Source organism: Bidens hawaiensis, unplaced genomic scaffold, assembly GCF_021521415.1.
Source record: "Bidens hawaiensis isolate Kalapana, Puna unplaced genomic scaffold, B.hawaiensis_p1.1 tig00041073_1, whole genome shotgun sequence".
Taxonomy (NCBI): Eukaryota; Viridiplantae; Streptophyta; class Magnoliopsida; order Asterales; family Asteraceae; genus Bidens; species Bidens hawaiensis.
In genome coordinates this window covers 104,096-127,344 of record NW_027497253.1, presented here as the reverse complement: position 1 = coordinate 127,344, position 23,249 = coordinate 104,096, and positions in this window count along the sequence as shown.

The window sequence follows — 23,249 nt, the reverse complement described above, 5'->3', positions numbered from 1 at the left end:
TATTTTGCACTATACCTTTGTCATTTCTCTTCTTTAACACTCGACGTCTCACCTAACGTTCTTCCATTCCGCTTCCCATAAAGTCAAATATATCAATGCTGGCTTGTGACACAACCCTTCCAAAGGTTGTATATTTTACAGGGTTGACTATACTCCTTATCGATGGAGTTAGTCCCCAATATAGCGCTCACTTCGCTTAGTTTCAGGAGTAATTAGCCATGTTACCAGACATGACAATTCCTTCAAACGATTAGCGTGTTCTAAGTGATCAGCACACAACATTTCTATCTTTCATAGCTCAGTTTCCAATCTCTGAGTTTAATTATTCGAATAAAAGTGCTCTAGCACAAGAATTTTAAATTCTGACCATATCATCTGAGTAATAATTTTCTAACTATAATTTTGTACCATCGTGTTCCATCACGATACAACATAATCTACCAACATATATGTAGCGTATTTCACTACACAATGTTCTGGACTCTTACCAATATCCTTAACCATTTCGATCTTTTCTATCCACTCGCTAGTCTATTCCTCCCTTTACCATCAGTAAACTATTAATAATTTCCTTAACACAACCAACAAACATATCCTTCATACCGGATCTAATTCATTACGACTACTATTCATGTTTAGTTTATAACTAATACTTGTAGTCATAATAGTATTCGGTGGGACATTATCACTCTTAGTAATACCACTAAGAATTGAAATATTCATATTCATGTGATCGCTCGATCTATAATTCTACGATCACATTTGCATCAACACTAACAGTGATCTGTGATACGACATTCGGTATCATCATCTGCTATCTTTGAGCAATCAACTGACTCATATCAATCTCCATCATTGGAGTTATTCTTTTTATGTCATTCTGCCGTACTCATCCCGTACGCAGTAATCAATACTAATCTCACCGTATAACTCGTTACTAGCTCAATCATATTAACAGGTACACATACACACCAAATATTATCATACATATTACACATACCAGTATCTAGTATATATGTCCCACAAATATAATAACATATGGACTTAACCTGACGTCGGTTAACGTTTAAATATGTTTCATAATCCTTGTCACCTACTGACATATAGATCTTTCTCAACAAAGATTAATGTTTAATATACATGATTTCAATATCCTTCTGCATGTCAGCATAACCGATACATACTCACCGTGAGCACCAAACGATTACGTACCACGGAGTTATAATATCCGTGTCTATTCGTATATCCGGCATACTCGGTATACCACCTACGAACGAACAACCAACTATGCTATAATGATTCCAACACCTCTTTGTGTATGGGTAATCATTCTATTCGAGTATACATGGGTATAGGCATCTAACGGATGTAAGGTTAACATAGGGAGTTGCAAGGTTCAAGGTAATCGCGCAACATGGGTTGCCTTCAAATATTATCAATTACTATTATGGGAAACTCTATCGCTTGCTCAGTCAATGTCCTCCGGCGTTCTAGGTTCGCTAAAATCGGTAATTCTCGATCTGGAGGTGGTATGTCTCATATGTTTGAGAGTGAGAAATACATATATATATTTCTATATATTATTTTTATCTGCTCACTTATTATAAATTTTTTTTTTTTTTACCGGAATAAGAATAGGTTCACGTACAGGTCCGTCCGTACGTGAGGGTCGTCGGTTCGGGTGAACATATGGGGTTATTAGGATATACGGTACCGGTGTTGGTAGGGTAAGGATTTATCAATTTCGGTTGGGAGTGACGGTTACTAGATATTTCTGGTTAATGTCAAACGGGAGATCTAACTTGGTACTAACATAACTATTACCCGATAAGTCAGACTTATCATCAACCGATGCTCTAGAAATCTCAGCATCCTCAGTACTTTTATTATTTCATCCCCCGGTTCCCTATCCGGGTCCTATTTCTCAATACATGTACCCACAAGATATGTACATATATATATACACACACATTAGCATGTATAAATAATATTATATACTTTACACATATGTTGCCATTTTTACCTATTAATGTACCCCGTGACTTCCCCTGAATTCCCTCGTGCGGACAAGTCTGTTATTATGTTCCGGACCATAATAACTCACTTGTCCGTCCAAGTTCATCCAGCTCTCGTCACTATAAATTATTAGTTGATATTCAGATCCTATAATACTTGAGCTACTGGTTATATTTTAGGTATCTTTTAAAGACATCCTAATTCCTTATAACCAATGGCTCTGATACCAACTTCTGTAACACCCCGCAACCGCAGCGGAAACGTAAACGGGATGCAACAGACACCTCTGATATCAACCACATTGTTTATAAAGAAAACTGAATGCATTAATATACTTCAAAATTACATTATCTCGTATTTCATTACCGTCTAGGTGATACACACATAATACAATACGATACATAATTCTATTTGTTATAATGTATCCTAACATTCCGCACGCAAATCTTACACACATCAAGCACTTAGCACGTAAGCAATCACTTCATCTTAGTTGTACCTGAAAAGCATGTGAGAAAACGGGTCAACTACGAATAGTTGGTGAGTTTCACAATTTGAGTAAACCATGATAAATCCATATCAAAATATAATATTATCTGGGGACACTGTTAACCCAGTACTGTACTCATTCCGGGGGCAATGTTAACCCAGAATCACGATGTAATTATGCTGAGCCCACAAGCGAAACCTCTGTCTGGGGACACTGTTAACCCAGTACAGTACTCATTCCGGGGACACTGTTAACCCAGAAACACTTCTAGGGACATCTGGGGACACTGTTAACCCAGTACTGTACCCATTCCGTACGATTCTCGTATAATCAAATATTGATAAATACACGCAAATCCATGCGTTCAGTATGTACTTAAACATTTCAATAGTAACATGCTTCCGCCCTGGGAAAATATTTGAAAACAATTCAGAAAAAGGGGCTCGTGAAACTCACCTTAGCACATGCAAGCAGGTAACAACAATCATTATCAGTTAACACGTCCAATCTGTAATATGATCCCTACGATCGTTACTATACACTCATTATTAATATAACTTTAACCAAGTTAACCGGTACATCTGGGGACACTGTTAACCCAGCACTGTACCCGTTCTGGGGGCAAGGTTAACCCAGAAACACTTCTCCGGACTCAGATTGTGATGTCGTTTAGAGTTCAACAGTCAAATTTTCTAATAGCTTGTTTTCCCCGTTTTGCGTGCCTAGCACGGTTACCCGTTTTTATGTTTCAAAAATGAGTTTGGTCACACACGACCCGAGAGTAGTGGTTGACTGATAATTTAATTAAAGATGTGAAATTAGAGCTCGGTTTAGACGCCCCGATTGGCCGCGGGACCCGTTTCCGTATTTGGCGTACCGGAAAACTGTTAAATCGGTTAAAAATACCCAAATCATCCGAATTATTTTCGGATGATTCATTTTTACTTGTTTAACTCAATTATATGAAAATAGTTCATTTTTAGGGTTTTTATACACCAGTCAGCTCGCTTAAGCGAACTTCACCGGTTTACGCATTTTAACTTTAAAAGTTTGATAATTAGCACAAATAATTATCCGTTTAATCTCGGATCTTGAAATTTTGCACAAAAGACTTTTTGACAGTGGGGAATTTTATAAAAATATTTCCAGAATTAATTTTTATATTTAAAATTTATTTATCTATTTTTAAACACCATTTAAACACTAAATATGTTGTAAATACCAAACGATCTTAAAAAAATCCCAAATTTCTCCTGGATGTCCCCTGCCATCCACATAGTCCCCTGTAATTTTTCCAGAACCAAAATCTTCTTTTACATGCCATTTTCACTAAAACCGAGCTAGAAAACCCTAGAACTCGTTTAACCGAAAAGCCTACTTAGACCTCTCTAACTGACCTCAAATTTTGTGTGTGACTTATACATGATATAAAAAGCTTATCTGCAATTTTCCAGAATCTTTCATGATATTTAACTATTTTTCACCATTTTTGGCCAAAACCGAGCATTAAATTCACCAAATATTACCAAAGATTCACAGAACTCTTATTTTCATGTGTAGAACATCCCTGTAAAATTTCATGACCTAACTCTAAACCATCAACAATCTGTCACAAAACACATACACCAAACATAAACCGAATATACCTTTCGTTTTCCGCCACTACAAGCTACAAACACGTCTTTCCACCTTATCTACCACTAAACACAGAGCCTACAAACAACATACCACAATACCAAGCAAGTTACACTCACGATCAAGCCATTTCTTTCATGGTTTCGGTTATGATTCCAAAAACAAAGATTTAACCGTAAAAATTCGTTTTTGATTCGTTTAACTCATTTCTTGGACCAAGATCCCTTGTATAACCCGTATACATCACTTGATCATGCAAGAATCGGTTTTCATCATTGAAACCTCATTTTCTTGAAATCAAACTCAAGAAACGAAGATGAACACGTGCATAACTCGATCATTACCTCGTTTTTCTTGCTAGAACTCTCGGTTTTTGAATCATACTTTGGAGAGGATTGATGAACTTGGGAGTGTTTGTGTAAAAAAAAAAGAAATGAAGTGTGGTTTGAGGGGTGGTGGTCCGATCGGACTATGTGGGGTGTGGGGTGGGACCCACCTCTCCATTTTAGGCCACATGTTTGGATATCCGCAATCCGGATAATGTTTTGGATAATCTGGTTCAGGTCGTTTTTCGGTTAAATGTTTAATTCGGCTTAAAATGACGCTAAAACGGTCGTTTTTCGGCTTAAAATGAAATTTATATAAAACCGATATAAAAACTTCAAAAACTTAAACCATGACATTTATTAACTTAAAACATCATATCATTAATTATCGCGCATCTTTTTCAGCTTGATCGATCATCTCTTGCTCGGTTTGCTATTAAAGGTTTCCTTTAATGTACCGATGTACCATTAAATCGAAATTCTTTTTCTGTGCCGTACTTTACTTATCCCGAAGCATTAATGCTTCGTAACATCACTAAATATTATAGATATCGTCTATAATTGAACCCTCGATTCGTTCGGGTTTCAATAATTATCGATCGATTAATCGCATATTCAATGCGGTGAATTATATATTCACGTACAATCAATACAATGAACCATGTATTCTCGTATAATTACCATGGTAACTCATGTACCCGACATTAAATATGACTTAACTATCGTCTACCGGTTAGGGTATCCCTGGTTTCGTCGGAATCGTTACAGATTGTTAGGTTTAATTTGAAGAAAAGTAGTGAAAAAATGAAGGATTTGGTGAAGAAGAAGAAGAAGAAATCTCGGTTTAGGGTTTGAAGAGAAAGAGGGGTTTTCAAAAAAATGATAGATATTTGATATAATATGAATGTGGCTCAAAAAAAATTCTTTTAGAACACATAGGCGCCCCGCGACCAGGGTTGAGGGCCTAGCCGCGTGGCGCGACGCCCTTTTTTTCGAATCACCTCGTCCGCGCTGCGCGGAGGGAAAAAAGAACCCCTTCGCGCGCGTGACGGACACTTTTAACATAATGTTTTGACGTTTTGGAAGCTTTTTTGCCTTAGAAATTTTTTTAAAAAAATTACAAACTCATTGTTATGCCCATTTTATATCATTTTTACGTGCAAAACTTACCTGGCATCTCTCGAATTTTCGCCAAATCCTCGTGATGATGGTGATGATTCCTTGAAAACGACTCGACGACGCTACGAAACTACAAAAACTAAAGTTAGTGACTCAAAGAAATTAAAACAAAATAAAGAAATTATACAAACTCTACACTTGAGTTTTCACTCAAGAAACCCTTCGAAGATTCAGTTCGATGGATCGAGAGGAGTTTCCTCCACCTCGATTAAATCCTTCGGCCCTCCAAGATAATGCTTTAGACGATAACCGTTCACTTTCCACGAAGTTCCATTGTCTGGATTCTCTAACTCCACCGCTCCATATGGGAATACTTCCTTCACCAAATAAGGTCCCGTCCACTTGGATCTCAACTTACCAGCAAATAACTTCAAACGAGAATTAAATAACAATACTTTATCACCTTTCTTGAAGTCTTTACCTCCCTTTAAACGTCGATCGTGCAACACTTCGTCTTTTCCTTGATATCCAACGATCGAGAATATGCTGCATCACGAATTTCCTCTAACTCATGAATTTGAAAATACATCTTTCTAGCAGCCTCAGTAAGATCAACATTAACCATTTTCAACGCCCAAAACGTCCGATGCTCTAGCTCAACGGGAAGATGACATGATTTACCGTAAACTAACAAAAATGGTGTAGTACCCAACGGTGTCTTGTACGCAGTTCTGAATGCCCATAGCGCGTCATCCAACTTCTCTGACCAATCTTTCCAACTTATTCCCACCATCTTCTCCAAAATTCTCTTCACCCCTCTATTAGCATTTTCGACTTGACCGTTCGTTTGAGGATGGTAAGCAGTAGAGGTGCGATGAGTAACTCCATAACAAGCTAATGCCTTCTCCATGACGTAATTACAAAAATGAGTACCTCGATCACTAATAATCGCCCGTGGAGTCTCGAACCGAGTGAACAACTTCTTTAAAAACTTCACAACAACTCTAGCATCATTCGTGGCCAATGCTTGAGCTTCAACCCACTTGGAAACATAATCTATCGCCACTAAAATATACTTGTGACCACCGGAAACGGGAAACGGTCCCATAAATTTGATGCCCCAAACATCAAAAATTTCAAGAGTTTGTATAGGGTTTTGAGGCATCTCGTTCTTTGATGAAATATTTCCGGTGCGTTGACAAGCATCACATGTCTTAACAAATTCCACCGCATATTTTACAACCGATGGCCAATAAAAACCGCTATCAAATACCTTCTGATCAGTGGCATGCGCTCCATGATGACCTCCCGTTAAACATTCATGAACATGCTTTAGAATATTCAAACCTTCTTCTTTCTTCATACATCTTCTAAGAATTCGGTCACCACCAATATTGAAAAGAAAAGGATCGTCCCAAACATACCGAGTAACATCACGGAAAAACTTCTTGTTTTGTTGCGTAGTCATCCCTTTCAACACAAGAACGGTAGATAAATAATTTGCAAAATCGGTGAGCCATGGCAAACCTTGCTTTTCGGCCGCAACAAAATCAATCGACTCATGCGGGAATCTATCACCAATATCCTCCTCACAAATCTCTTCTCTCTTCGGATCCTCTAAACGGGAAAGATGATCCGCCGCAACATTCTCCGCCCCCTTCTTTTCTTTAATCTCTATATCAAACTCGGAAAGTAAAAGAATCCACCGTATGAGACGAGGTTTCGCATCTTTCTTGTGAAAGAGAAAACGCAAAGCTGCATGATCGGTAAAAACGGTGGTCTTTGAAAGTACAAGATAGGATCGGAACTTGTCAAATGCAAACACAACGGCTAAAAGTTCCATTTCAGTGGTGGTGTAGTTCTCTTGGGCATCATTCAATGTCTTGCTCGCATAATAGATAGAGTGAAAATGTTTCTCACGCCTTTGCCCCAAAACCGCTCCAACCGCATAATCGCTCGCATCACACATGAGCTCAAAGGTAAATTCCAATCCGGTAACACGAGAATAGGAGCACTTACATGTTGATCTTTCAGAAACTTGAACGCCTTCAAACACTCCTCATCGAACACAAAAGGAACATCTTTCTCTAGTAATCGGGTCATCGGGCGGGTGATCTTTGAAAAGTCTTTAATAAACCGCCGGTAGAAACCCCCATGACCAAGAAAAGTCCTTATAGCTTTAACATTTGTCGGTGGAGGAAGCCTACTAATTGTGTCAATCTTCGCCCGATCCACCTCTATACCATCTCTTGAAATTTTATGACCCAACACTATCCCTTCCATCACCATAAAATGACACTTTTCCCAATTCAACATTAACTTTGTCTCGATGCACCTCTTCAACATCCTCTCAAGATTACCCAAACAATGATCGAAAGAATTACCGTACACTAAAAAATCATCCATAAAAACCTCCATGGATATCTCTATCATATCCTGAAAATTGCTACCATACAACGTTGAATGGTAGCCGGAGCATTACACGACCCAAATGGCATGCGACGATACGCATATGTACCATACGGACACGTAAAAGTTGTCTTCTCTTGGTCTTCCGGTGTGATTGGTATTTGAAAATAACCCGAAAAACCATCAAGAAAACAATAAAATTGCTGACTTGCGAGACGCTCCAACATTTGATCAATAAACGGCAACGGGAAATGGTCTTTTAGAGTAGCATCATTCAACCTCCGGTAGTCAATAGACACCCGCCAACCGGTAACCGTACGCGAAGGGATAAGTTCATTCTTTTCATTCATGACAACCGTCATCCCCCCTTTCTTTGGAACAATTTGAGTCGAACTTACCCATGGAGATTCCGAAATTGGATAAATCACTCCGGCATCCAATAACTTAAGCTTCTCTTTCTTGACAACTTCTTGCATATTTGGATTTAAACGCCTTTGGGGTTGAACCACCGGTTTATACTCATCTTCCATCAAAATCCGGTGGGTAAAATAAGCGGGGCTAATACCTTGAATATCCAAAAGTCTCCATTCAATCGCCACTTTATTCATCTTCAACACCTCTATCAACTTTGACTTCTCTTTATCCGTCAACTTAGAAGAAACAGTAACGGGCAAATTCGAGCCCTCTTCAAGATACGCATACTCTAAATGTGACGGAAGAACCTTTAATTCCAACGGAGCGGGTTTTTCCACCTCATTTTCACAAATAACCTCACTAACCTCCATAATCTCCGCCAAACAAGAAACGGAATCTACCACTTCTTCCTCACTACCCTCCATAATTTCCGTCAGCTCTTTCTCCTCATCCATCCTAACTAAATCGGCTCCACAAATATAATCAAGACACGTATCCAAACCCGGAATAAATAATAAGAAAACACACCGAATGGAATGGACCACTGAAATCATCATTATCATCCTGGTGCTTCATCGACTTAGCAAAATCATAAGTAACATTCTCATCACCAACCCGAAGTGTGATCCTCCCCTCATACACATCAATAAGAGCCTTAGCCGTTCTCAAAAACGGCCGACCGAGAATAATGGGAACCTTCTTGTCGGCCTCCATGTCAAGTACCACAAAATCAACCGGGAACACAAACTTGTCAACTTTTACTAGCAAATTCTCAATAATACCTCGCGGATACTTAACCGAACGATCCGCCAACGACAACGACATACGAGTCGGTGTAATCTCACCCAACTCCAACTTCTTAAACAATGAATATGGCATAAGATTAATACTTGCACCCAAATCTGCCAATGCTTGACTCATCATAACACTTCCGAACGTACACGGGATTGTAAACACACCCGGATCCGATAACTTTTCTGGGACCTGGTTCAAGACTACCGCCGAATAATCCCCGCTAAGTGGAATAGATGAAACCTCTCCCAACCGATCTTTCCACTTGAGTAAATCTTTCAAAAATTTCGCATACTTTGGCATGTGTAGGAGGGCTTCAAGAAACGGAAGTTTAGTCTTCAACTGTCGGAACATATCTAGAAAATGACCGTATTCCCTCGTGTACTTTTGATTCTTGAGACGAGCGCGAGAAGGAACATGGGCAATATTAATATCGGGTGTTGGCCGAAATAAAACCAGATTTTTTCTCAACTTGTGGCTCAATAATTGGTATTTTAACTTGTGACTTACTCGGAGCCTCCATCTCAATCTCTTCATCTACCACTTCCTCTTCTTCAACTCCAACCCTTTTTTTAACAACCTCAGGACCCAAAACCCTTCCGCTACGAGTAGTAATTGCTTTCAACTGAGCGGCCGGATACGGCTGAGTTGAACCCGAAAAATGACCTTGAGGCCTTTCATCGAGACGACGAGCAATATCACCAACGGACCTTTGAAGGTCAAGCAAAGAAGATTATTGATTCTTGAAGAGCAAATCATGATTGGCAAACTTTTTCTGTGTAACTTGATCCCTATCCAAGATTTGCTTGATCATCTTCTCTAGACGTCCCATTCCACCATTAAAGTCCTGCACATTATTTTAAACATTAGTACCATTGCTGCTATTATTATTATTATTATTATTATTATTATTATTATTATTATTATTATTATTTTACTGACATTGTCCTTGATTATAAGAATTTTGGAAGCCGGGTGGTGCGCCCGCGGGACTCTAGTTGGAGTTGTTCTTATTTGGGTTCTTGTAGGTGTAACATCATGGGAATTTTGGGCCAAAAAAACAAGTTTCCAAAGTTAAGGGATTAATTTTGCCAATTTTCAAACTCTAAGGGCTAAAATGAAAAATCTGGTTTCTTGTCTGATCGCGATACGCAACCGGTCAATGAATGAGCCCATCGCGTACCGCGATGGGTCTTGGTCAAATATTCTTGGAGAAGTCAACGGCGATACGTGATCGTCGTTGAGCCTACGTCATCGCACGCGATGACATGGCCTGACACGCCTGACACCTTTTCATCAGGTGTCCACACGTGGCATGTCGTCCGCCACGTGTTAACACGTGGCACACCGTCCGCCACGTGGCGACAAGTGGCAGACCTACTGTTTGCGTCATCAGAGCTACGTCGCGGTACGCGACGGGTTCCCTGATGTCGGGCTGGTACCGCGATGGGACACCAGACTTTGCCTATAAGTAGCAAGTCCGGGATCTCCATTTGACACACCAAACTCAGCTTACAACTCACTCTCTAAGCATCTCACTAAGCCTAGAAATTTGTGCCAACGATCCACCTCGAAAATCGTGCCCTGATTCCTCGATAAACGTGCCATACCTCGATATTCGTACCACTCCCTGACGACGTTCTGAACAAGAAGGTGGTGATGTTTTTACAGCCCAACGATCATCTCGAAGTGCGTGCCGAGAAGATTGGGTGTCTCGATTTGCGTGCCGAAGTGAAGTGACGATCAAGGCGAGTGTTGAAAGGACTAAGCAGCATAGAAGTGCTGCTCGAGTATCTAGGGAATTATAAGCCGAGTAAAAGTAAGGCTTACTACCCGACTAAAATAATAATAAAATATTATAAAGGCTTAATGCCCTAAGTCGGAATTATACTCGATGTTTATGAAAAGAAAATATATAACAAAGAAAAGAAAAAGAAATATAAAAGTGTAGGTATATATATATATGTGTATGATTATATATATATAGTTCTTTGTTATGAATATTATTTAAGTAATAAGGGTATTCTTAAATAATAGAAGAAACGTCGGGTTTTTATAATAAACTAAAGGTTTATAAATATTGCTATTAAAACTAAAGGTTTTAAAGTAAAAGATTATTGAACTAAAGGTTCATCAAGATAAATAAGACTAAAGGTCTTAAGCCGGATTTTATATCCGACTAATAAAAGTTATACTCGTACTATAGGTGCGAGATAGCAAGAAAGAGAATGCAAGGACGGTGTTGGAAACCGATCCCGATCAAAGATGAATACACCCCACTTTTACAAAATTGTTTCAAATAAATAAACGTGTTATGTGTAAAACTTTACATGAGACTAAGTGTCTCTAAAACCATTATGAATAAGAGTAAAAGCCTAGCCCTCATGCTTTAGTATACGTTTGTCTGGATCCTTACATATGTGGTAAATGCGGTGGGAACATCGCACCACGCCTGGTCACGACCTCCAGCCACGATGGGCCGAACCAAAGTATGTTCGAGTGAGAATGGCCTTGTGTATATTTATGGTACCTAAGTACGTCGAGACGCTGCGGTGTCTTGCTGGGGTGACCTAGGTAGAGCCTCGAGTTTATAATGATATTGTTTTAACTTTGTTATTCCTAAGCCAAGATGGGCCGAGGCACGCGTAACCCTCGAGGGGTAACAAAGTAAAAGAAAATGTTTTCGCGTCAGCATATTTACCAGCATTCGTTGCTGACGTTTTTTTATATCATTTTGCAGGTAACCAAGATTAGAGCTAAAGGACAAAGGCTCAAGAATCCGATGGCTCAGATAATTTTTTTTTAAATATAAAATATGATGTTTTTGTTAAACTTATAAACAAGTAATTCCAATCGAGACTTTTGTCTGGACTTTTGTAATGTAAATATTTTACAACTTTAATCCTTATATTTTATAAAGTCTTCCACTAACAATCGTAACTCTGATTTTTTTAAAAATGTGGTACCAACTATCGAGTCGCACTCCTAGGCCTAAGATGGGGGTGTGACAGTAGGTGTTCCAATTCTGGTTGTTGTTTTTGTCGTAATTGTTGGGAAACCTGTTCTTGCCACACCCAAAATCGACTTATTGATTCATCACCGGGCACTCCAATGTACCATGTCCACCTATACAAAACTCACACTTGTCAACCTTTGTCTTAAGCTCTTTCACCTCTCTAGTTAGTGATTCCAAAGCAGCAACCACGGAAGTATCCAGATTAACCTGGTGTACACCTCGAGAAGATGAGGATGTACTGCTAACGGGTGTGGAATTCCTGCGAGGTGGCGCTTTGGCAAAATCAGACTGAGCAAAGCTTTCAAACATCTTGTTACATTCAGTGACATTCTTCTTTGCCATTAAATTTCCTCCGGCAGCCGTGTCGAAACGAACTTGGGTTTCGTAGTTTATCCCATTGTAAAATTTCTCCACGAGAGTCCATGGTGTGAGACCATTCTGTGAGTAATGAGCTAGCATGTTCTGGAAACGCTCCCAAGCATGACAATACTGTTCATCCGGCTCCATGTCGAACGAGTGAATCTGATCACGAAGAATAGCCACTTTAGCAGGTGGGAAGTATCTTTTGATAAACGCTGAGCGCAGTTCTTCCTAAGTAGTGAACATGCCGGTGCATCCTCGTCATCACGCGCATGAAACTGATTAGTTTGAACGATATTGTTCATGACTTATGATGGAATCTGCCACGAGTTGGGATTGTCGATCTCGGGAGTGACGATGCATGATCGGTTTCCGGTTAAGCCATGGAAGGCTTGAGCAGCAACAGTTCTATCGTCAGCCATTTGGACGTCTGGTTGACTTCTCAGACTTTCTGGTGGTGAACTGTGCGGTGAAAATTTTGGTGTAGAAGTAGCTTCTGACGGTGGTTTCTCTGCTGATGAGCTAGCCTCGGTTTTGAACGGAGAAAAATCCAGATTATCCAGCGGTGGTCCTTGTCAACGAAGATGTGATATACCTGAAAAACACAACAAACCAAGTAAGTAGACTAAAGTATAATAACTAGAACAAAAATAAACTAAAATTTAATTAGACTCTTACGACTGAATCGAAAATAAAACAAATAGCACGTATGTAGCAAATAAGTCCAATAAAAGAAAATTACGCAATCGCCAAGAGTCCCCGGCAACGACGCAAAATTTGATGTTCTAAAAGTAGTCAAATAATTAATTAACTAAAATATGCTAATCTAGGCACTAAGTAATAATTCTAAACTCTTAAACTTAACTTAAACTACTAACCGGCAAGTGAACCGGTCGACTCTAGTACAGCTAAGTAAGTCCGGATATCGAACCCATGAGACTCTATAAATTACGAAACTAGCAAACAAGGCTCAACTACAAGACACGACTATTTAATAATAATATTTAAGGGGGAATTATTAAACTAATTAACTAAAACCTTAAATAATGATTAACTAATGATTACTTAATTAAACTAATTATTAAACTAATTAAACCCTAACCCTAACTTGTATAATAATAATAATAAACATAATCATTACTCTTAAACTAATTAATTTAATATAAAACCTTTAACCTAGTTAAATTAACTACTAAACAATTAAGAACTTCTTAGATTTATTCAGATGATAAAAACAACTACCTAGGCTAGAATTCCCAAAGTTGCGGTTATTAATTAAATGGAAAACTCAAGTTATGGAACCGGGGTCATAAAATATACCCTTGACAGAAAACCCGAACAGGACCCTTGAATTTCAAGAAGACACCTATGGATTTCTAACAAGTTTTAAGACTCACCGGTTTTATGAATTAAACTTCCTTACGGTTATTTAATAACTTATTTCTAAGTATCTTTATGACGAAATCCTACCTTACAGCGCGGAAATCAAAGATAGCAAAGCAGACTCGATTAACTTAATAGACTAAGATGACAATCAAACCTAAACGGACTCCTTACGAAGAACTAAATCTAGCAATCCTAACAAACAAAGATCTATCAATAGCCTATCACCTTACAGCTTTCTAGGCTAGCAGCTCACTTTATCTATTTAATTGATTTTATTGTTTCTATGATTTTAATCGATATCAATCACAAACAAGTCAAGAACACACAACAAATGACCTAACAAACCCTATCCTTTGAAACAATCAACAAGGGCAACGTGAAACAATAAATCCAAGTAAACAAAACCAAGTAATCAAACGCATCAATTAACTCAAACTTAACAATTTACTTAGAACAGTCTCATTCTGTCTAGAGGAAATTTCTTAGGTTTAGGTGGATCCGATTGATTATGCGATAAAATCCATAACGAAAAGAAATCCAAACAAAATCAAAGCGAACTAAGGTTCATCACGACCTAGGTAGTTTATGGAGTTTAGCCTAGCATCGTAAAGTCTAAATCAAACAATACAAATAAAACTGAAAACGTGGTGAAAATATAATGAACGAAAGATTAAAGGCGATAAAACCCGTAATCTCTAAACGTGAACGTGTAACTCTTCACCAGCTGTTCTCTTGCCTTCAAAATCACCACAAGACTCGAAAATATGCTCTCAAGAACTCCAAATTCGTCTGGTGGATTCAAGTTATTATCATGTTTAAGTTAAAGATGTTTAAATACCCAAAACAAGGCCCAACATGTAACAAAAACGAATTAAAAAAATCCTCCAGGCATCCCTAAGCGCCGCGCGAGCAGGATGTGGGTACCAGGCCGCGCGGCGCCGCATGTCCTAAATAGGGGGGCGGCCAGACCGGCCTGGTCTGATTTTTTCTCTGTCCGGTTCCTTTCTGACGCGTTCCGAATCTCCGTTTCGGCTCTTTTTAGCTCGATTTTTGCCCTTTTTAATCACGATCAACTTCCATTGCCTACGAAACATAAAAGTGTTAGTAGTATACGAATCTCGACTAAAAACGAACAAAAACTATTAAAATATTAAATAAAATATACACGGGAAACATAAACATTTAGCATTATATCAATGGTAGTACGGTGACGGTTTATGGTGATAAAGAAAGTTCAGAACTTAATGTCATTTTGATGATAAAAGCCGAAGGATTGTTAAGACGAGGTTGTGGTGCTACCTGGCGTATGTTATCAAGGCTACGGCCGAGACGAGAGAAGTGAAAGATGTTCCCGTTGTGTGCGACTATCCAGAAGTATTCCATGTGGACCTTCCGGGGTTGCCATCGAAGTTTGAGATAGAATTTCAAATAGACTTAGTACCAGGAACCCTGCTCGTCGCGAAAGCACCTTACCGCCTGGCACCGTCCGAGATGAAAGAATTGATGTCCCAGCTACAAGAACTCCTCGATAAAGGCTTTATAAGACTGAGTGTTTCTCCGTGGGGTGCACCAGTGTTGACCAGAATGACCCGGAAGTCGGTAGTATTCAGCTGGAATAAGTTTCAGAAAGAAGCTTTTGAGGAATTGAAGAAAAGACTCATGCAAGCTCCAATCCTTGCTCTACCTGAAGGTGACGAGGAGTTGGTTGTTTGGACTGATGCCTCGCATCGTGGGTTAGGTTGCGTGTTGATGCAACGAGGAAAAGTGATACCTTATGCGTCCAGACAGTTGAAAGTTCACGACAGTACTTATCCAACGCATGATTTAGAGCTAGCAGCAGTAGTTCATGCTCTTAAGATATGGAGACATTATCTGTATGGTACAAAGTGTACTATCTACACCGATCATAAGAGTTTGAAGTATTTTTTTGAGTAGAAGAAGCTGAATATGAGACAGAAGGAGTTGATAAAGGACTGTGACTTGCGATATCAAGTACTACCCTGGAAAAGCTAATGTGGTCGCCAACACGCTAAGCCATAAGAATGGAGAAGTCATTGCAACAGTGAAGTCTTCTAAGTTGCTAATAAACTCGGATCTCTTTGGAGAAATCATCGAGATTCAGTCTGAGGTGCTTGCAGATGAAGGATTAATGAAGAAGGAAAGAATTTTCGGGCAACAAGACGAGCTGATGGAAAACACCCGTGGTGTTAAGATTAGGTTTGACCGTATGTGGATTCCACGCCATGGAAATCTCAGAGGTCGAATCTTAGATGAAGCTCATAAGTCGAGATACTCAATTCATCCAGGATCCACCAAGATGTACCAAGAGCCGAAGAGAGATTATTGGTGGCCAAGGATGAAGAATGATGTAGTAGACTATGTTAGTAAGTGCTTAGCTTGTTTACAAGTCAAAGCTAAGCATCAGAAACCTTATGGAAAGATACAGCCACTAGAGATACCTGAATGGAAATGGGAACACATCACCATGGATCTCATAACTAAGCTACCCCGTACAGCTAAACATCATGATACCATTTGGGTGATAGTGGACCGTTTGACGAAAAGTACTCACTTTCTGCCTATACGAGAGGCTATCTCGTCGGAAATTTTAGCAAACGTGTTCATAAAGGAAGTTGTGGCTAAGCATGGAGTACCGTTATTAATCATGCCTGATAGAGATACTCGCTTTACTTCAAGATTCTAGAAGATGTTCCATGAGGCTATGGGAACAAGACTGAACATCAGTACGGCGTATCATCCTCAAAAAGATGGGCAGTCTAAAAGGACTATCCAAGCCCTTGAGGATATGCTATGTGCTTGTGTTTATACTTTGGAGGAAGCTGGGATGATCACCTGCATCTTGCGGAATTCTCCTATAACAACAGCTATCATTCGAGTATTGGTATGCCACCGTTCGAGATGTTATGCAGTAGACGTTGTAGGACTCCTGTATGTTGGCGAGAGATTGGTCAAAAGGAGATTGGAAGTTTGGAAGTTGTGCAAGAAACCTCTTCAAAGTTTGATCAGATCAAAGCAAGAATTAAATATGCTCAAGATCGTCAGAAGTCCTATGCTGATAAGCGGCGACGACCAATCGAGTTTAACGTTGGTGACAATGTGATGCTCAAGGTCTCGCCTTGGAAAGGAATTATACGTTTTAGGAAGAGAGGAAAGCTACGTCCAAGGTACATTGGACCGTTTAAGATTGTTGAGCGTGTGGGTGAAGTAGCTTACAAACTAGATTTACCCGAGGAGTTAGGGGGAATTCATACGACTTTTCATGTTTGTCATCTAAGAAAATGTCTGGCTGATGACACGTCGCATGTACCGTTAGTAGACATTGAGGTTGATGAACAATTAAACTATATCGAACAGCCTGTAGAGATCGTTGACCGCAAGGAGAATCAGCTTCGTCATAAAATTATTCCTTTGGTGAAAGTGATATGGAAGCATCGTAGGGGACCGGATGCCACTTGGTAAGTTGAAGAAGAGATGCACAAGTTTTATCCAGATTTGTTTTAGTAATAGTTAGGTTTCGTCCCCGAAACCTCTTTAGGAGGGAAGACTTGTAACATCCTGTTTTCTCGTTTCGGTTAATAAAATAAAGTATGAGTTATTATGAGTCGGGCTAGTGTTGGGTTAAATGGATATGGGTAATGGACTTGGGTTAAAAAGGAAGAAAGAAAAGACCATGGGCTTAAGCCCATGACCCATAATATATAAACCACAATTACTCCCTAATCCATTCATTCCACCAATTCCATACACCATCCAAAACACACACTTAAGCTCTCTCTCATCTATCGCTCTCTCTCTAGCCGAAATAACCCAGGGAAACCGAGTATCGATCCGAGGTAATGATAGTATGATATTGTATGGATCCAAACTCGCTTGATCTCGTCGCGAAACAACGAGCCGACACCCTAAACCGTCAAAGTCACGAGATCCGAAGGGAATCGGGTATAAACTGATCAAAAGATGAGCTTAGGGGTCACCCTAACTCAAATCTGGATCGAACGGGACGAAAAACGGTGAAAAAAGGTGTAAAATAGGGTAAAATACGTTTTTCCGGCCACAGCCCGTTTTTCCGGCACGGCGGCGCCGAAAAGGCGGTGTACGAGGTAAGGATGTCAGAGAATGTTCCCTCACATCTGACCTAACCCTAGGCGCGCGTGTAACGAATTTGTTAAGCAATTCGTTACGAAGAGTTAACGAATGAGCTCTGATTCGTTAGGTTGATTTGTTATGTCAATTTGTTAAGAAAGAATAATGAATGAGTTTCATTCGTTAACGGAGAACTGACGAATGAACCCCAGTTCATTATAAGGGTCAGTTCGTTATAAAGGTTCAATTCGTTATAAAGACCAGTCCGTTATAAGGTTTAGTTCATTATAAACGTTCAATTCATTATAAAGTCCATTCGTTAAGAAGTAACGAATGAGCCCCATTCGATAAGGAACTGGATAACGAATTAAACTTTGAAAGAATGACAGAAAGGTCCCTGGACTTAAGATAAAATGGAATAATTACAAAGAAGCCCTTGAACTTTATGAGTTAGCAAATAAAATAATAAATTAGAATTCTAATGAAAATGTGTTAAGACAGTTAATGGAAATAAAATTTTTCCAAGCTGACCTGGCAACTCGACCCTAGCCAGGGACTCTGCCCCTTGGATCCTGCTAAGGTTGCCGCCCCTAGACCCCGCTGCCAGGGGCGCTGCCCCTGAACCCCTGTTCGTTGAGGGTTATAATCAAACTAGAAACGCGACATGGGTAGTGATAGTAATTGATACGTGTAACTATTATACAATTAGTCATGCACAACTAAAGAAAGAAATAACCGTAAACGGTGAATGTAACCGCATTCAGATGAGTTTATAGCCCCACTTCCTTGTTATGTTTTCATGGTTGTGTGCCTACTCAATGCGAACGTTAATACACTTACCTTAAATGGTAAGTGTATGCCATAATGATTGATGTGATAGTATGTATGAATGTTATGAATGAATGTTTTTCGGTGCGTGAACGATCTTCGGATATTGCACGCATCGGTAGGGAAAGTAATATGTAGAATGCCTAGTATGAAATGTGTATGTATGAAAGTACGTAATGAAATGAGTATATACGAAAGGACGATAAAATAAAGAAAGGTACATATGGTTATATGACGAACAGGAGGTATAGTTAGAAAAGGGTACCGACCCTACTAATATCAGCAAATGTAGGGAACCGACCCTAATAATAATCGGCGAATGTAGGGAATCGACCCTAATAATATCAACGAATGTAGGGACCGACCATAATAATATCGGCGAATGTAGGGAACCGACACCAATTACATTGGCGAAGGTTATAGGGCGGAATGCTCTTTAAAACGTATGTGTATGAATGAAAGCATGTATGTAAGTATGAATTAAAGAATGAAAGTACGTGCGTATGTAAGTATGTAAGTAAATATTAAGGTATGTACCTTCAAGTGCATATCTAAGTATGTGAGTGTATTGTATAACGTCTGATTAACTAGAACCCACTCAGCGTAGCTGACTTTTAGTATGTATGCAGGTTAATCGACTGAGACAGCTGGCTTGAGGGAGACACATGGCAAGATTCGATGAGGCTGGCATCTGAAGATTTGTCATGATGTTTTGATATTATCATTTATGTTATATTTTAAAAAACATGTTACGAATGTTTGTAATGAATGGTTGACTATTATTATTATTCTGCGAAAGTTTTAATTAACTCTGATTTGTAGAACTGCGTTTATGAGTAAATCCAACGTCGAACGTGAGGCACCGGTAACGGGGCCTTACAATTACCCACATGAGATTTTCCACACTTGTGGCATACATCTTGCCATCGTGAATTTTCCTGCAAGTCTTACACGACTTCTTCTCCCACATCTTCTCCTTCTTATCTCTTGAATTCCACAACTGTGTATCGGGTCGCTTAGCATGAGTAACCCCTTTCTTATATTCCACCACCACATCATCCACAGTCAGGTCGTCGTAAACTATCTCTGTGAGTTCAATAGCAGAGTCAAAATTAGCAGGTTACTAGCACTGACTAAGGTGCGGACATTCTGTGGCAGCCCCCTGATGTATCACTTGATCCTTTTCGCTTCAATGTTCATCATATCATGCACCAACCAAGACATGCGGTTGAATTCAATGGTGTACTTGTGGTGTGTCGTTTTCCCCGCCTTCATATTCAGAAACTTCATCTTAGCCCTCTCAACTTCAGCATTAGCATGAAACCGCTTCATAACCATCTCCTTCAGATCTTCCCACCTCATGGCCTTAATTTATAGGGGTCTTTCTCTGTCCCATAGTTTCCTCCCAGAACATGGCCTCATCACCAAAAGACTGGGTAGCATATCCCACTGCTTGATCGGGATGACATTCGCTAATTTGTATGACCTTGTCCATAGCAGTCATCCACTAGAGAGTAGCAATTGCATCCCCCAAGCCAGTCAGCTTTGGCGGGTCGCAACCTTTGAACAACTTGTAGTTACACCCACCTTGGCTCCTCTTACCCCCACCAACTTTCACAAACCGAACTTCACTTAATTATTCCTACTCAGTCTCATCATCTTTCTTGGAATTCTCTCCGATCTTCTTAGTGGTTTTAACTTGGCTTCCAGCAGACCCTTCTGGATGCAGATTCTTCACTACAACAACTAGAGCTTAGGCAATGGCAGCTTGAACAGCAAGGTAAAGTTGAAACCCTTCGTCTCGCTCGGTTTCACTCATTTCATCTCTGGTGTTAGTAACTGGTTCTTCAGAAGGTATCGGGGAGACACGTGGCCTACCACGATGTCCCGTACGACCTTCTTAACCCATAGCCTTCTTTTTCGTATTCTATAAGAAAACACAAACGTCATCACTCTATGAACTATTTAGTACAAGGATAGTAAGGCAGGCAGGTAATAATAGTGGCCATCTGTTATTAGCTGAACTTGTTACTCTCTGTGTCCTATACACTTCCCTTTGTGAATCCACTTGTTTTAGGTTCTACTTCTAAACGGTTAAAAAACCAATCAAACATTTCATATAATTATATAACCCGGTCTCTAGCACTTAAGCTAACTTTCGTATACATTCATACATTATACATGAAATTAATCATGTACTTTACCTTTCTTTAGCTTGCTTAAGTGACACATGGTTTTTTTAAGCTGACATCTTCTTTCTTTCCTTTCTTAAGTCTCATTCTTTATTCGAGTCTAACCACGTAGGATGCGTATTTCTCTCGAACTTATGCTCTGATACCAACTTGTAAGGCCTCAAGCTCGGTGCCCTACATTAAACGTTGGATCTACTCATAAACACAGTTCTAAATAATCAGATTGAATAAAACTTTTCATGGAAACATAAAAGTCAATCATTCTTTACATAACTTAAATTTAAACAAATATTAAAACATGTTTTTACCATAAGGAACCTAAATGATACGAGCCGAGCACGTGTCATTACCCACCGCAACGCGACGGGTTTATTAACTAGTTTCACTTTAATATTAAAATTTTCTAGATTCATAGTAAGGAAAATTCAACATTTGTTAATTGTTAATGTTATATGTAGGTTTATTTTCTTCTGACTATTTTGAGTAACAGTGGTCCATGTCACCCCACCCATATAGTCCCTGAGAAACTTTGTTGTCAAGTTAGGTTTCATATTAGACAATACATACGTCTTTATAGAATTCATAAACTCCTTGTGCATTTTAACTGGACTCAAGGTACGTCTCTTTTATTGTTACGATGATAAGTGAGGAACTCGTATGTATGTCATCATCAATCATGAGCTATTAATACGGTGGTATCACAAAATTTTCGGTTTATGTAATTTATTTATCGTATTGAGCTCTTTTCCATAATGCATGTTTGTTGGTCGTCTTATTAGATTTTGTTTAATAAAAACCGAAAATGCTTTACGTTGATATACTGCTGAATGTTTAAACTTTTAAGGATTACTTTAAATTCTATTTTATAGAATGAGTCCAAATATTGCTGGGTAGATACAGGAAAACTGAAATTGCCTAAGAAATTACTTCCTAAGACTATGTGACTATGTGTATACGTGTAGTGGAGAAGAGTTACAAAATAGGGCGTTTTATGTCATGTGACGTCCAGTAAACAAATGGTAGGTTTTTGTTTTTTGGGTGTAATGGTATTGTAGCCTAATATATATATATATATATATGTATATATAAATATATAAATACATATAGTAAGGATCTTAAGATAACCCTTTGAAAATTGAGAACTTTGAGAATCATTTTGAGCCACAAAAAAAATCTCTAAAAATATTTAAAAAAATTATAAAACAAAAAAAAAAGTTTTAAAAAAATAAAAAAAACAAAAATTCTTATATTTCATTCCGGCTTCATAAAAAACATAAAAATTTTGTATTATACACATGTGCAATATCATTTAATCTCTAGTTACGTAATGTACATATATGTACATTATCATTTACCTTAAATTGTATATATGTGTATAATTTGGCTAAACTGAAACGTTTTTTTTTAAATGAAACCGGGATGATAAATAAGAATTTTTGTTTTTTTACTTTATTCATTTTTGCATTTGTTTTGTTTTATAATTTTATTAATATTGGGATTTTTGTGTTCCAAAAAGCTTCTCAAAATTTTTAATTTTAAAATAGTTCTTACATGATCCTGATCCTACATATATATATATACACCACATACAAACAATAATATATATATATATACCACACACACATTTCGCCTCATTTGTCGCCGGGGGTCGATGTTTAAAAGCAAAATCGCCTCATTTAACCTCATTTTCTCGCTCACTACGGGCAGTATAACTAGACATGTTTTGTGGATAAAAAGTAAGGAAAATGAAAACAATTTAAATAAGCTGTCAGATTTCTTTGTTGTTTTATATTAATATTATATTTCTTTTTCATATGTTATTTTTCACTCTTTTATTGTTGGAAATAAACCAAAAAAATAGGACATGAAATTTGATCTTAATTAAGAATTAAGATTGATTATTTCTTGATTTATTATAAGACAAATTATTTTTATTAATCCCAATTTTATATCATTGCTCAATAATAATCCCAAAAGCAAGGTTGCAAAATTCACTATACGGATCCTAGGCAGTCGGTAGAGGAGTTGGGTGTACTCGGCGTACTCGAGGAGTATTCGGAGAGTACTTGGAAGTGGTAATAAAGAAAATTAAATTAAACTTGGATATTATATATATGTGTCAAATATGATAAGTTTACTAATATTTATAACAAAACAATTGA